Source organism: Sus scrofa, chromosome 14 (assembly GCF_054392235.1).
Source record: "Sus scrofa isolate SSC_HxYL_T2T_F1_AM1 chromosome 14, Sscrofa_HxYL_maternal_Yorkshire_Landrace_v2.0, whole genome shotgun sequence".
NCBI lineage: Eukaryota > Metazoa > Chordata > Mammalia > Artiodactyla > Suidae > Sus > Sus scrofa.
In genome coordinates, this window is record NC_139396.1 from 36,718,075 (window position 1) to 36,732,490 (window position 14,416).

Consider the following 14,416-nt stretch of genomic DNA (forward strand, 5'->3'; position numbering starts at 1 on the left):
ACTTCCATATGCTATGGGTGTGGCTCAAAAAAAAAAAAAAAAAAAAAAGACCATAAATCTAACATCTAACATTAAAACAATAGCATCTAGAAACCATGGCATGTCTTCAAAAAGGATGGAGGAAAAAAGCCAAACAAGTAAACAAAAATAATTTCATGAATTATCTGTAGTGAAAATCAAGAAGAAAACAAGCCCTACTAAAAAACAAGAAAATGTGTGCGGTTGGGTCATTTTGTTGTACAACAGAACTCTGTAAATCAACTATACTTTAATAATAATAAAACTAAAAGAAAGAGAAAAAAATAAGATAATGAAAATATAAAAGAAAGAAAAAATATAATAAAAGTTTAGAGAAAATAAAGGAACACAGTGTGATTAAAGAGTTCACACTGATAAATTGGTGAGATGGACATCAAAGTATTTTAATACAGTACTGAGGTCAAAACCCAGGTCCTGTGAGTGGTGATGGCAATGATCGTGTAAAACAAAATCTATACTTTTTTCCTCCAGGGCAGCTCTGGTCGTAGATCAGTGTGAATGGACTCTTGCTTGTGTCCAAAGTATCCTGCTCACATTCCAGCAGATTTTAAAGTTCCCAAGGCATTTATAGAATGCGTAGTCAAATTTCTGGGATCTCTGAAGTCCCAAGTACTTGTGTTTCTTCACAACATACCCCACCTGTATTCACTGGTTCCTAGCAATTTTGTTGATTTCTCTGCCTTCTGCGTCAGAGTGGAAAGTCCAGAGGCACATCTGAAAAACAAGAAGCAAAATAAAAAACCTCACTGTCAAATTGTTACCACTTGTCAGGAACAAGGAGGATTCATACAGTTTTCAATTCCCCAGGCCTGCTAGAGAACTATAGATTTAAAATAATCTTTATAATAATTCAGAGTTCTCACTGTGGCACAGTGGGTTAAGAATCCAGCTGCAGTGGCTTGGGTTGCTGCAGAGGCATGGGTTTGACCCCTAGCCTGGCACAGTGAGTTAAAGCTACACTGTTGCTACAGCTGTGGTATAGGTCACAACTGTGGCTCAGAGTCAGTTCTTGGCCTGGGAACTTCCATATGCTATGGTGCAGCCATAAAAAAAATAGTAATAATTATGATTATCATAAATTCATAAATGTGAAGATTGTCTGCAATGTTTTAATATATATTAATATGATACAAATATGCCATCAATAGAAATTACAATATTTAACTAGGGATAGGGACTTTTTTCCCCTAAGTTAACAGTAGTCTCATACATTTTTCCAACATTGCTGTTTTGGAACTGATGGAATGTATCTGTGAGGAGTCTGAACACAGATCCTGCTAAAAATTCTTCTGGATGTAGCTAACATTCTCATTTGTGATCAAACCTTCATTCCCAACCTAGTAATGGTCTCTGTTTCTGTCATCTCCATTAGAAGATAGCCAGGATAGGGAGTTCCCGTCGTGGCTCAGTGGTTAGCAATCCCGACTAGCATCCATGAGGACGTGGGTTCGATCCCTGGCCTTGCTCAGTGGGTTAAGGATCTGGCGTTGCAGTGAACTGTGGTGTAGGTCACAGATGTGGCTCGGGTCTGGTGTTGCTGTGGCTGCAGTGTAGGCCGGGAGCTGTAGCTCCGATTAGACAGGGAACTTCCATATGCTGCAGTTATGGCCGTAAAAAGCAACAAAAAAAAAAAAAGAAAAGAAAAAAAAAAGAAAGAAAAAAAAGAAGATAGCCAGGATATATCCTTTGGGTGTAAAAACTCTGTCCCTAGAGTTAGTTTTTCACTTTTACCTGATATTATCAGCATTTGGTTAGCAAGTTGTGACTTAAAACACAACAATATCCTGGTAGCATGGATGACCATAAAATTGAGTGATTTAACAAATAATTTTGTTAAATATTTAACAAACATTAATTGTTTAAAATAATATAGAGAGATAATACCAATTGAGTATTTAAGCTTCTGGTTCATTTGTGATGAGCAATTTAAGATATGTACAACTTCAAATAGTAAAGCCCTCAACTTCAACATTTCTTGCTAGGTCCATCGAAAGGACATGCCATTTGGAAACACACTGACTTAGATGAAATTTTGTTATTGCATCAGTTCTCACAACAATATGTTAAGGTTCCTATAAATCTACTTTATCTGAGTCAATGCTGATTTCACTATGTCATTTATTTGGAGTAAAACAGAATACTATGAAGTTGTTCACTTTCTCTTATTCAGATACTTTTCTGTACAAATGTCACTTCCATCTGAAGTACAGTTGATAGTATAAGTGTCAACCGAAATGAAGAAGTCAACAGAGGCAAGCTCAAATGACCAGAAATTGTATTTATTCGGGAATAGCAGAGGAAATGCAATTCAGGAAATGCATGCTATAACAAGCCACAGGCACATCTGCTGAGGGTTTAGGGTGGACTCTATTTACGGGCAAGGAGTAGAAAGAGGGAGAAGTCCAGCCAGAGTCTAAGCAGGAAGTTCATTGCTTGGGGATGAAGAGACATTCTTGGTAGATGTTCATGGGTCAGGAGCTAGGTCTCCCTGTCTGTCAGTCAAGCATTTACGGGAAATCAGTGTCTTAGTTCTTAAGCTTTGTGAGCTTCTCTGTTTCATATCCTTCAGTTCCATTTTGGATTGAAATCCTTTCACATATAGGCTTTTGTTTCCTATGAAACATAAGCTATCTTTTACCTCATTTGGCAGTATTCTTCTTTGTTTAAAGTTTTGTTTGTTTTGGCTACACCCAGGACATGAGGAAGTTCCCAGGCCAGGGATCAAACATGCACCACAGCAGCAACCCCAGCTGCTGCAGTGGCAACACTGGATCCTTAACCCACTGTGCCACAAGAGAACTCCTAAAGCATTAATAATAAGTAAAAAGATACTTATTAATCAAAAAAATATATAAATGATATGAGATCTCAGAGGAACAATGTGGTTTATTTATATGGAACATTGTAAAGTAATAAACAATTTATTGTAACATCTGGATTTCCGTCATCCCTTTTTATTGCTCTCTGTATTAAATGTGAGTTTTGGTGTTGGAAATCTGTTCATTACTGTAGAACTAATTGTAGTCTCCTAAGTACTTCAATGACTGTATTGTAAATGTATTGTAGTGATAGAAATTTTTATGTTTCACCTTGAAGAGAAATTGAACTGAAAAACTTATCATTTTATTCTCTAGTATTTATCCAGATATGTTAAAATTTGTGCTATTTTATAATGGCATTCTTCAAATGCTTCTAGAAATAAGAATCTGAAGCAGGTTTTCTTGCTAATATCATGTAGGACTTCCTTCTCTAGAATTAACCTAGGTTTTGATTCTTGTAAATGATTAAATATCCTTTGGATCAATCAAAAGAGTAATATAGTGCCTTCCTAGTCTCTAGTCAAAACATTACACAACCTTTAGGTATTAGCAAACTGGTGTTGGCTCACAGAATCTGTATGAATATTTTGGGTCTATGAAATAAACTTGAGTAGCTCTGAACCTCCAGCATTCTGATAGGTAGGCATAGAATGTTTTTTCACAAACTGGAACTTATTCCAAAGGGGGAGCCAGGCAGAGCCCTCCTATACCTCTCCCGGGGTGGAAATCCATCCAATTCTATACCTTTTCCTCATTAACATGGGCTCCACATTGGGTCCCTTATCTGATTTTAGTTGAGATTTCTCGTAACTTTAAAACATTGTCTGTTCAATTCATGCTAATTCTGTGAAGTTTCGAAAAACATGAACAAAAGTTACCAGCTTGATTATCATTTAAGAAGACCAATTAGGAGTCAGAGATTTTACTTCCACCATTATCCTAAGAGAGAGAGAGAAAGGAAGGTTATGTTGATGATGTATGATTAACTGTTTAGGTCTTCAAAGAGAAGTGTAACCAAAGCACTGGTAGAGTAACAGTTGTAAGTTAGTTATACCAGAGAGTTTTAGAGAAAGTGTAATTACTAAGAAAATAATTCAGCAGCTCTAAGAACCTAGGTGAAACCACATATAACAACCTGGTTTATGGAAAGATTATTCAAATTAAGTGCACAAATTATAAATTACAACGTTGTAGTTAAATCCATTTTGACATGGCAGTTGTTCCTTGTCAGGTCAATAAAGTGTACTGGAGTAATGTCTCTCCTGGCCTTAGACAGCCAGCTCCGCCAAGTGTGAGGTTTTCTTCCTTTTGTTTTTTAAACTCCAGCTGTTCCTTAAAAACACAAGATTTGCAAGCTGGATTGAACCCAGAATCTCAGTCTCTCTCTCTCTGAGTTGAGAAAGCTGGGCCAAATATGATTCCCGGTCACTTTTAAAGTTAAATGTGAACCTATAATTTATTAATAAATCTCAAAATTCATTTTGAACTTCAGTGTATGCTCAGCCCACATTCTCTTTGAATAAGTATTACTGTTAGTGTGAGTTCCTGTGCCCCATGCACAGTGAGGTTGAACTGAAATGTTGGAGTTTGGAGCAGAGAAAAGTTTATTGCTGGGTCAGGCAAAGAGAGAGATGGTTTGTGACCTCCCCCAAAACCCAAACTCCCTACACAGAAATTGTAAAGCATTTTAAAAAGCCAGGTGAGGCAAGATAAGTGATCAGCTCATGCACAGTTCTCTGATTGGCTGATGGGGAGATAACAGGTTGGTGTCACAAGGGTTAACTTGATCAGTCCTTAAGCTCTAGGAGGCCTGGGGACTTTGTTCTCAAGGTCATCAAGTAGTTCACAAGTTCCATTTGGTCGGGAGTGTGGGGGGATTTTCACATTAATGAAACAGCTCAGGAAATGTGCCTCAGATACTGTTCTCTCAGTATTCTCTAGAGAGGAAGCAGAGGATATGGGGGAAGGCCCCAGAGGGTCCTGCTCAGTTACATGACTTTTATATATTCCTCATGGAGTAAAGTATTAAACAATGACTCTTTTTTTTTTTTCCTTTTATAGTCTTTTAACCTATTTTTTAAATGATTGAAAGTAACAATTTTTTTTTAATGATAATGGAATGCATTTGAATGATGTCTGCAAAGTCAGCAAGTTTGTACCAGAAAATTTGAACAGTAGAAAAACAAACAGCGCCATGCTTTATCCTCAGCTCACTACCTTCCTCCCTCATGTTAACCCTTTTTGAGTTTGTCTCATGACCCATTTTCCTTTACTTGTGTGTATGTGTGTTTGTGCGTGTGTGACTCGTGTATGTGTGTGTGTGATTACGAATATGTATTATTGTATGTATATGTTCTGTATATTCACACATATAAGTATGTGTATGTATGTGTAAGTATATGTGTATCTACATGCATGTATATATATAAAAGACATTTTAAGCCTGAAAATACAGAAAATTAAAAAGTAATATTTTGTATCAAACATATTAACTTTGCCGTTTTACTTCACATTTAAAGTTTTTTTCTAATCTGATCGATGTGGCATTGTTCCTCATTGTACTTCTATCTCCCTTAGGTTGAGCATTCTTTTTTCTCTGTATACTTTGCAATCATTACTATTTCTTCTGTGTTTTGCCTGTTTAAGCCTTTTCTGATTTTTATATGGGATTATCATTTCATTTTTATGTGTATGTGTTATTTTATACATGTTCTCGATATTTTAACGTTATGTGTTTTTCATAGCACTGAAAACAGATGGTGTATTTTACCTGCCTCAGACTTAGCCAGATGTGATGGTACAGCACCTAGACAAATGACCAGACATCCTAAAGTGGAGAGGAGTTAGGACCAGCAAAACAACATAGATCCAAGCAGCCTTCTACTCATTTCTCCTCATTGCTATGAGGGTATTTAAGCTTCTGCCTGTTGTCAGGGAGACCACATAATTCATCATCAAAATAGGGACACTTATGAAAGTAAATGAAGAACACCACAGATACTTAAATTATTATTTCTTTGTAATATATATTTATTAATGGACATGTTTTTTTATATTAGTGGATGAGTATAGTTCTTAACTCATTTTTAAAAATCTAATCCTTCCTGAAGAAATATATCCAGGTGTGTTAAAGCAAATCAAATAATTTGGAGTCATCTTTAACGCTGCAATTTTGGTACTAAATTTGAAATTGTTGACACCTCTAGTTCACCCTGCAGTATAGACTCTGATGATTTTATTGAGAAAATAATCTTTGGAGAGTAGAGATAACAAAAATACTTGATAATTTCAGAACTTGTTTTTACTTTTCTTTGTACTGAAATAGGTAATTCTTTCAGCCCATATATTTTTTTCCTGTGTATTTTATTTATTAATTTTTTTTTTTTATCTTTTTTGCCATTTCTTGGGCCGCTCCCACGGCATATGGAGGTTCCCAGGCTAGGAGCCTACGCCAGAGCCACAGCAACACAGGATCCGAGCCGCGTCTGCGACCTACACCACAGCTCATGGCAACACCGGATCCCTAACCCACTGAGCAAGGCCAGGGATCGAACCTGCAACCTCGTGGTTCCTAGTCATATTCGTTAACCACTGTACCATGACGGGAACTCCTCAGCCCATATATTTTTACAGATATTATCTTTGCCTTAAATGAGAAAATCTTTTATCAAAAAATGTTTTTATAGGACAAAACATTCGAATCAGTTGCTTTTATTTAGGAATCTTTTAAAATTCTTCAACTGACTCACATGCTGGAAAATTTGTCTTCTGAATTCCATTGAATTTCAATTCAAGTCATCTAATTAAAAACCAGCAGTCCATCAATATATTCTTCTTAAAAGTTAAAATATTCCAAAGCACAGTTATTAAATAAAAAAAAATACTGTACATCATTTGAGACCTTACTATTTCCCCCTTTATATTGTGGGGATTAATCTCAATGTGTTCCTTTTAGAAACGTCACATTTATAATTCCTATTTGATAAAAAGCTTCAGAATCTAACATTTAAGTGCTCCATTCATAAAATAATTTGATTAGCTATTTCCAGCTGATTTTGAACAAATGCATCCAAAATTTAGAGAACCTGTTGACTGAAAGTGCAATACAATTGTGGAATATACAAGTTTATTTGTAAAGTACTTCTTCACATGTTCAAATTAAAAAAAATAATAACTGGTGACAATCAGTAAGTAGAGAAAGCATGTTATGCCATGATGAACTATAATTTTTAATTTAGCATTGGCTTTGTCACATGCAGAATTATAGGTTGGTTACTCTGTGTTCATATAAAAATGTAAAATTTAACAACTACAGTTTCTTTTCAGATAATGAAATGGAACAAAATTTTTGGATGTAAAATCATATATGCTTCATTACTAATCTTAAGAATACTGTACTTCCATGGATTTTTTAATTTAGTAAGAACCTCATTTTTACCACAGTGATGAGTTCCAAAATATATTTTATTCAGATCCGTCATAAACAAGTGACATTTATTTTCAATGTTGAACTTTTAAAATTAATTTAGGAGAGACTTTACAATAGAATTTACAACATCATGTATGTCATCCTCAATAAATATAATTCCAAAAGTCTTACCTTGATTATAGAATTAGATTTAAAAATCAAACCTATTTAAAATTAATTTAACCAATTTTCTCTTTGAAGCAGGAAAGACACTGAAACAAATCTGACATCGTTTAATTGCTTGCAAATTTCCTGTTATGCACTTTTCCAAGAAAACTTGAAATCGAAAAAGTCAAATTAATTCAGAACATAACCCTTTGATCTAAATTAAAACTCATTTTTCATAGAATGACATGTAAATGCTCCTCCTGCAAATGCATTTATCAAATGATCATCTTTGGGCAGTTTTCTTAAAGGGCCATATCTTTTGAAATAGATGCTGAAATGTTTTCATTTTTGTCTTGTGGCTTTTATGTGGACAGTGCCACCCCTCTTGCCCCTTTTGTTAATGTTAAATATAAACACTACTTTGTTCAGGTTGCACATTCATCATCAACGTGTTTTGTGAAATGAATACCAAGGATGAATACCTAGCCTGGAAACCTCTATATGCTGTGCGTGCGGCCCTAAAAAAAAAAAGACAAAAAAAAAAAAAAAATTTAAAAAAAAATTAAAAAAAAAAAAAAGAAGTTCAATCTCCAGAAACCTTTTCTTCATCTTTTAAGATGACACCTACCTCTTATTTCCCAGCACCACCGATATTCACATTGCTGTGGTCCATCTGATGTTCTACTCACCCCCTCCCACTCCATTACAGTGCTACATGCAGTTAGCACAACTTTTTAATGCTCAAGGTACTTCAATCTCTCTATAACCTTTTTTTTTTTTCCCCGCTTTTTTAAGGCCACACCTGAGGCATATGGAAGTTCCCAGGCTAGGGGTTGAATCAGAGCTACAGCCACAGCCAACTCAGGATCTGAGCAGCATTTGCAGCCTACACCACAGCTCATGGCAATGCTGGATCCTTAACCCACTGGGTGAGGCCAGGGAGCGAACAGCATCCTCATGGATCCTAGTGGGGTTTGTAAACCACTGAGCCATGAAGGGAACTCCCTATCTCTAAACTTTATCTTTGATTCCTTTGATCAGTCTTTCTGTTTATGCGCCTAATCGTTTCCTATTCTTTGTTTTATAGTGTATTTCAATTAGATAGATGGGTAAGGGTATATTCAATTCTATCATCAAATCAGAGGGCTGGATAAGGCTTTGGAGTTTCATCTATTTTAACCAACACCAAGATTAAGGGTTTCATAACATTCCTAACAGATCATTCCCCAGCCTTGGCTTGAGGGAAACTTGCTACCTTATCAATTCCACTGTCAAATTCTTTTAGAACAATTCTAACTTACATACATTTAGCTGAAATATGCCTTATTGAACTTCCTACTTAGTTTATTACTTTTCTGTCATCACCTTTCTCTTTGGTTTTTGACTTTTTTGTCTGTTTAGTGCCGCACCCACAGCATATGGAGGTTCCCAGGCCTTGGGGTCCAATTGGAGCTGTAGCTGCTGGCCTACCCCACAGCCACAGCGACCCAGGATCCGAGCTACATCTGCGACCTACACCACAGCTCATGGCCACACTGGATCCTTAACCCACTGAGCAAGGCCAGGGATCGAACCTGAGTCCTCATGGATACTACACAGGTTCATTAACCACTGAACCACGATGGTAACTCCGTGACTCTCAAACTTATGTCTTCAATCCTGAGTTCACTTTCAATGTATAGACCCATGATTTCAACAATTTTCACATATGAGTCAATGTTCAAACTTGTTAGAAACACCTGCATCTCCTGCTAGCTTCTTAAACTCGATATACCCCAAATAAACTAATCAGATACACTCCCCTCCACCCCCCACCCCCATACACACACACAATCTTCTTCTTCCTTTCCCTTTATCTATTTCTAATTGAAATATTCAGTCTACGGCCATACCACCATACCACCGTGAATGCGCCCAATCTCATCTAATTGAAATATTCAAGCTCCTGGTACATGATACATACTATTTTTATTTTAGGTACTGGAAAAATATGCCAGTGATTAAAAAAGAATAATCTCTACTTTCATAAAGTTTAAACTCTAGGAGGCTAAATAGTAAATAAAATTAAAACTTGGTGGCTATATACTGCATCTGGTAAAGTTAAGTAATTTCAATGGGAAAAATATTCAGGAAAAGGCTAATGTAAACTTATTGGAGGAAAAGTATTTTATAAGATGGTCAGAGATGGCTACTCTACTGACTTGAGATGTAAGCAAAGACTGTGGCATAGCTATTTGTCAGGGACTTAGACCTGAGACTTTGAAAAGTTCTTTAACCTCATATATATGTATATATGTGTGTGTGTGTGTATATATATATATATAAAATTTCCAATTTTAACAAAATGATCTACTGAAATATTACCTCTGACTTTATTCCTGAAGAGCCATTGACAAAGAATGAGTTTTTTCTTTACCTTTTCAAGAATGCAAATTAACTTTTTAAAATTCAATTTATTTTATTGTGTTAAGAACACTTAGCATGAGAGCTACCTTCTTAACAGATTTTTAAGTGTACAATACAATATTGTTGGCTGTAAGTAGAAGGTTATACAGCAGATCTCTAGAACTCATTTATCTTGTTTGACTAAAACTTTATGCTCGTTGATTATAGTAATTCTCATTTCCCTATCCTTCAGCCCCTGGTAATCAACATTCCATTCTTTGATTCTATGAATTTGATTAAGATACATGATATAAGTGAAATCAACCAGTATTTGTCTTTCTATGACTGGATTATTTCATTTAGCACATTTCAAGCTTCATCCGTGATGTTGCAAAAATTAAAAATAAGACTACTGTGTGATCCAGTGATCTTATTTCTGTTTATCACAAGATTCGAAGTGAGGATCTTGAAGAAATATTACCATTGCTGTGTTTGTTGTAGCTCTGTTCTCAATAGCCAAGATATAGAAACAACCTATATGTCCACTGACAGATGAATGGATAAAGAAAATGTGGTATATACATATAATGGGATACTGTTCAGCCTTTAAAAAGAAAGAAATTCTGCAATGTGAAACAAAAAAAAAAACCCTTCTTTTCTGAAGGTGGTAATTTCCTAAAGGTTAGTTGCAGTGTGAAATTGGAAACCATACAATGAACTCTTCTTTTTTTTAAATTGAAGTGTAGTTGATTTACAATTTTACGTTAAGGTGTACAGTTAAGCACAGCAAAATAACCTGGAAAAAATATGTATGTAACTGAATTACTTTGCTGTACACTTTTCAACGAACTCTCTTGTAGATTAAAATCTGTTTGTTTGTCTTGAATGTTGAATGGATCTTTTACCTATGCATGATTTTTAACATCATGCTTTGGTCATTTGGAAAACATTAGCTTATGAGTTATTCAGATATTCCAAACATTGACACATGACATTATAGAATATCGAAAGGTCACATTTGTTAATATCAACATTGAGCTCATCAAAAAATCTTTAAGTATTTGGAAAAACAGTTTTTCCAAAATTCTAATGTTGAATTGAAAGCTCAAAGTCTATCATTGACAATAAATACTGTGAGATATTTCCCTCAACCTAAGAGGTTCACACACTTCCTTTCTTTTCAAAAAAAAATGGGGCATACCTAATAATAATAACCACAGTTTGCCATTTATATTTTTTAAAGTAAAAAGGATATTTTCAAAAAACCCAGCTAGCTTACTCACAACTCAATCCTATCAGTGCTTTTCCTTCAAAGAACCATCGTATTACAGTATGCGACTAAAGTGCTTTGTCTATACTTCCCATTTTGATACACAGGATATTAAAAGGATATTTATATAAGGGTCAAAATTTAATAAGATTGTAATTATTACTGTTTCATCAAGGTTTGTTCTTAAATAAAAATGGCATTGTTTGTACTGCAAGTTATGGTAGTAAGAATACAGTAACCACCAGCACAGTTTGGTGCCACTACTTTTAATTACACTAAAGCACTAGGAGTTTTACTTATTGTTTTTTCACCATCTGGGCAAACGTCAACACAGTGAAAAAGGCAAATAATGTTTTATGAATACGAAAGCAGTTTGGACTTTGTGAATCCCATGAAAGGAGCCTTCTAGAGTAATGTTTCTAAAGTACAATTTTTGTCACGTCACTCGCTTGCTCAAAAGATTTCAATTGTTTATCATTGCCCACAGGAAATTAAAAAACGACAACAACAAAGAAAACTTTTCAACCTGGAGCTTAAATTTTACATAATCTTACATTAATTTATGTTTTCATTCCATATGCTTCTTCATGCAAACTGGCTCTAGACAAATGAAGCTATTGCTATTCCTGTTATAAACCTTGGGAGTTTGCAGTTTCTTTCAGCTAATTATACTACTTCCTTTGCTTGAGTGCCTCATTTTCTCTCACATTCTTGCTATGCAGGACTTGCCTTTTTTCAAAGTCCAACTCACATGAGGCTGCAATAGAATCATAGATCCTCTTCTGAAAACACTTAGCACTTTCCCTAAACTATTTATTTTCTCTCTGATAACACCTCTCACCCTGAAGCCCAATAGGATGCCTTACATACAGTCAGTGCTCAATAAATACTTGTTGAATAAACAAATTTGTGTTGCATCGAGCCATTGGTGTGCACATTTCCCTGCAGCTACCATATGAGATTGTTAGCTGAAGGCAGGGTTAATGTCTCTGTTTCCTCCATAAAATATTCTTTGTGGTGAAACTCGTTATGGTATAAAGAGATTCAACACAGAGCTTAATCTCATTAGCCAGTCTGTTCACCTTGACAGTTCTCAGAATTGTATAAAGTTCTGCCAACCAAAAGCATGAGGATGCTAAAACACTGTGAACTGTGTAGAAGAGTATTGATTTTTTAAAGTTATGTTTGAAGGCTTATTGAGGCAAAATTAGCATTTAGTTGTTTTCCTTGAACATCCGGTAAGTTACTTAGAATAAAGGCATTACCACCTAAACTTAGCACCTTACTATTTTCCTTCTGGTTTCAAACTTACATATTTTATGCACCTTCAGGAAGTAGCATAGTTTGATTAGGAAATGCCCAGGACTAAATCTTCGTGTGAATGACAATGTCATACAAGAGCAAGCTGAGTAATGTGGCCTGTAAATTGCGTCCAAGACTAACTGAGGCTTGGTTTTGAGGGCATTTCAAGAGCTACTTTCTTTCCACCGAAGACCCTAGGAAAAATTTAGACTCTAAAAACAAAACAGGGTTTCAGTTCTTTTTTCCATGTAGCTGTCTAAACTGGGAAATAGCTCACATATTTTGTCTTTAGGGGTTGCATGTATGGAAGTCTAGGGTACCTGTCTTACCTGGGAGTAAATAAGAATCAATGCCTCCTTTACTATCTTTTGATCCTTGAGAAATATGCATCTCTTTTCTCTCGAGGCAAAATGGTATTTACAATGGATATATCACAAGACTTACAAATAAGAGTAAAAGCCTTCTATTATCAGCCACCAAAGTGTTAATACAATATTAAGTGAAATATGTCCCAGTGGAAGCATGTCAAACATGTGTTCTAAGGCCAGTGGTCTAGAGGACAGACCTGCAGGTTCCCTTCTCTGTTCTGGAACCAGAACTCAGGTGTGTCTTTAGCCTGAAGAAACTTGACAACCTCTATCAAAGAGCATTTGCTCCATAACAAGCCATCACACTGGCGGTGCTACTGCTAAAACGTGGATGGCAGAATCCCAAAAGGTCGAAGGAGACCCTGTAACCACAGATGCCCTTGCCACCACCCTCCCCCCTGCCAGTGGAGTGGGTGCTGTGAGGTGAGCCCAAGGGTCAGGTGGGGGTGGGAATTAGGGGTCTGGCTCCAGTCACCTCCCCCACAGCTAGATCAAATTCAACTCTTTCCAGAACATTCTTTTCTAGGTATTGTGGGAGGGGCAGGGGAAATCAGTTCCCTTCCACACACTTCATTGTGTCCAGCCTAACCTGCTCCACATCTGCTGTTGCTAATCATTTGCACAGTCTCTTCCCTGCAGTCTTATCTTCCAGAGAATTGTTTGGGACAGTTTGCCTGGTTTGCTGCTTCATGCACCCAGAGCTTCGGAGCTTCTGCTTCCTTTACCGACCCCTTGAATCAGCTCTGGGGCCAGACTGTGCGTCCTCTGTTCCTACCTCCAGGGTGTTGTGAATTCTGACAACAGTCTTCTCCTATAGGGTCCCTGCACTTCGATTCCCTCTCTGTACTAGCCTTCGAGTATGCATTTCAACAGCTTCTCACTCAGAGGGAAGAAAAAGATAAAATCCTGCTTTTATTAGATAAGATCCTTGAGAGATAGATGACGTTTTAATTTACCGAAAGATGCTAGCTTATTCTTAAATACATTAGCTAATTCAGTTCTGAACTCTCTGATGTTATGAGTTTATTCCTCCACAGAGAATTCCACATGGGTTTTCTTTGTACTCTGATATTCTCTGAATAGCAGACATTTCTATCTAAAATATCCTTTTGCCCATCTTGGGACTTGGGACATAAAAGCAGGTGCTATAAACTAAAATAGTTAATGATTAGAGCAAGATCTTGTTCCTTCCATGGATATTATAGTTGAAGTCATTTCCTAACCAGTTTCAATTTCAGGTTTTGTTGAAAGTGTCCTGAATAATTTGAGAAAATGTGAGGGGAGGTCTAACCGGTGGAACCAAAATAAATTGTTGAGTTAATATAGTAGCTGCTCTTTCCCAGAAAAGAATGTATATGCATGTCCTTTAAGGTGGCTACATGCCATATCTTATGTATTATTAGCCTACTGCATTTTCTTTTTTCTTTTTTTGTCTTTTCTAGGGCCACACCCACAGCATATGAAGGTTCCCAGGCTAGGGGTATAATCGGAGCTGTAGCCGGCGGTCTATATCACAGCCACAGCAACATGGGATCCGAGCCGCGTCTGTGACCTACACCACAGCTCATGGCAACACTGGATCCTTAACCCACTGAGCAAGGCCAGGGATCGAACCTGCAACCTCATGGTTCCTAGTTGGATTCATTAACCACTGAGC

The 14,416-nt window shown here is 36.5% G+C and overlaps 1 protein-coding gene across 12 annotated transcripts in view; it reads left to right on the forward strand.

Moving 5' to 3' along the window:
• The window catches only part of GLRA3 (glycine receptor alpha 3), a 488,702-nt gene that overhangs the window by 423,313 nt on the left and 50,973 nt on the right, over positions 1 to 14,416 (forward strand). The window lies entirely within an intron of this gene.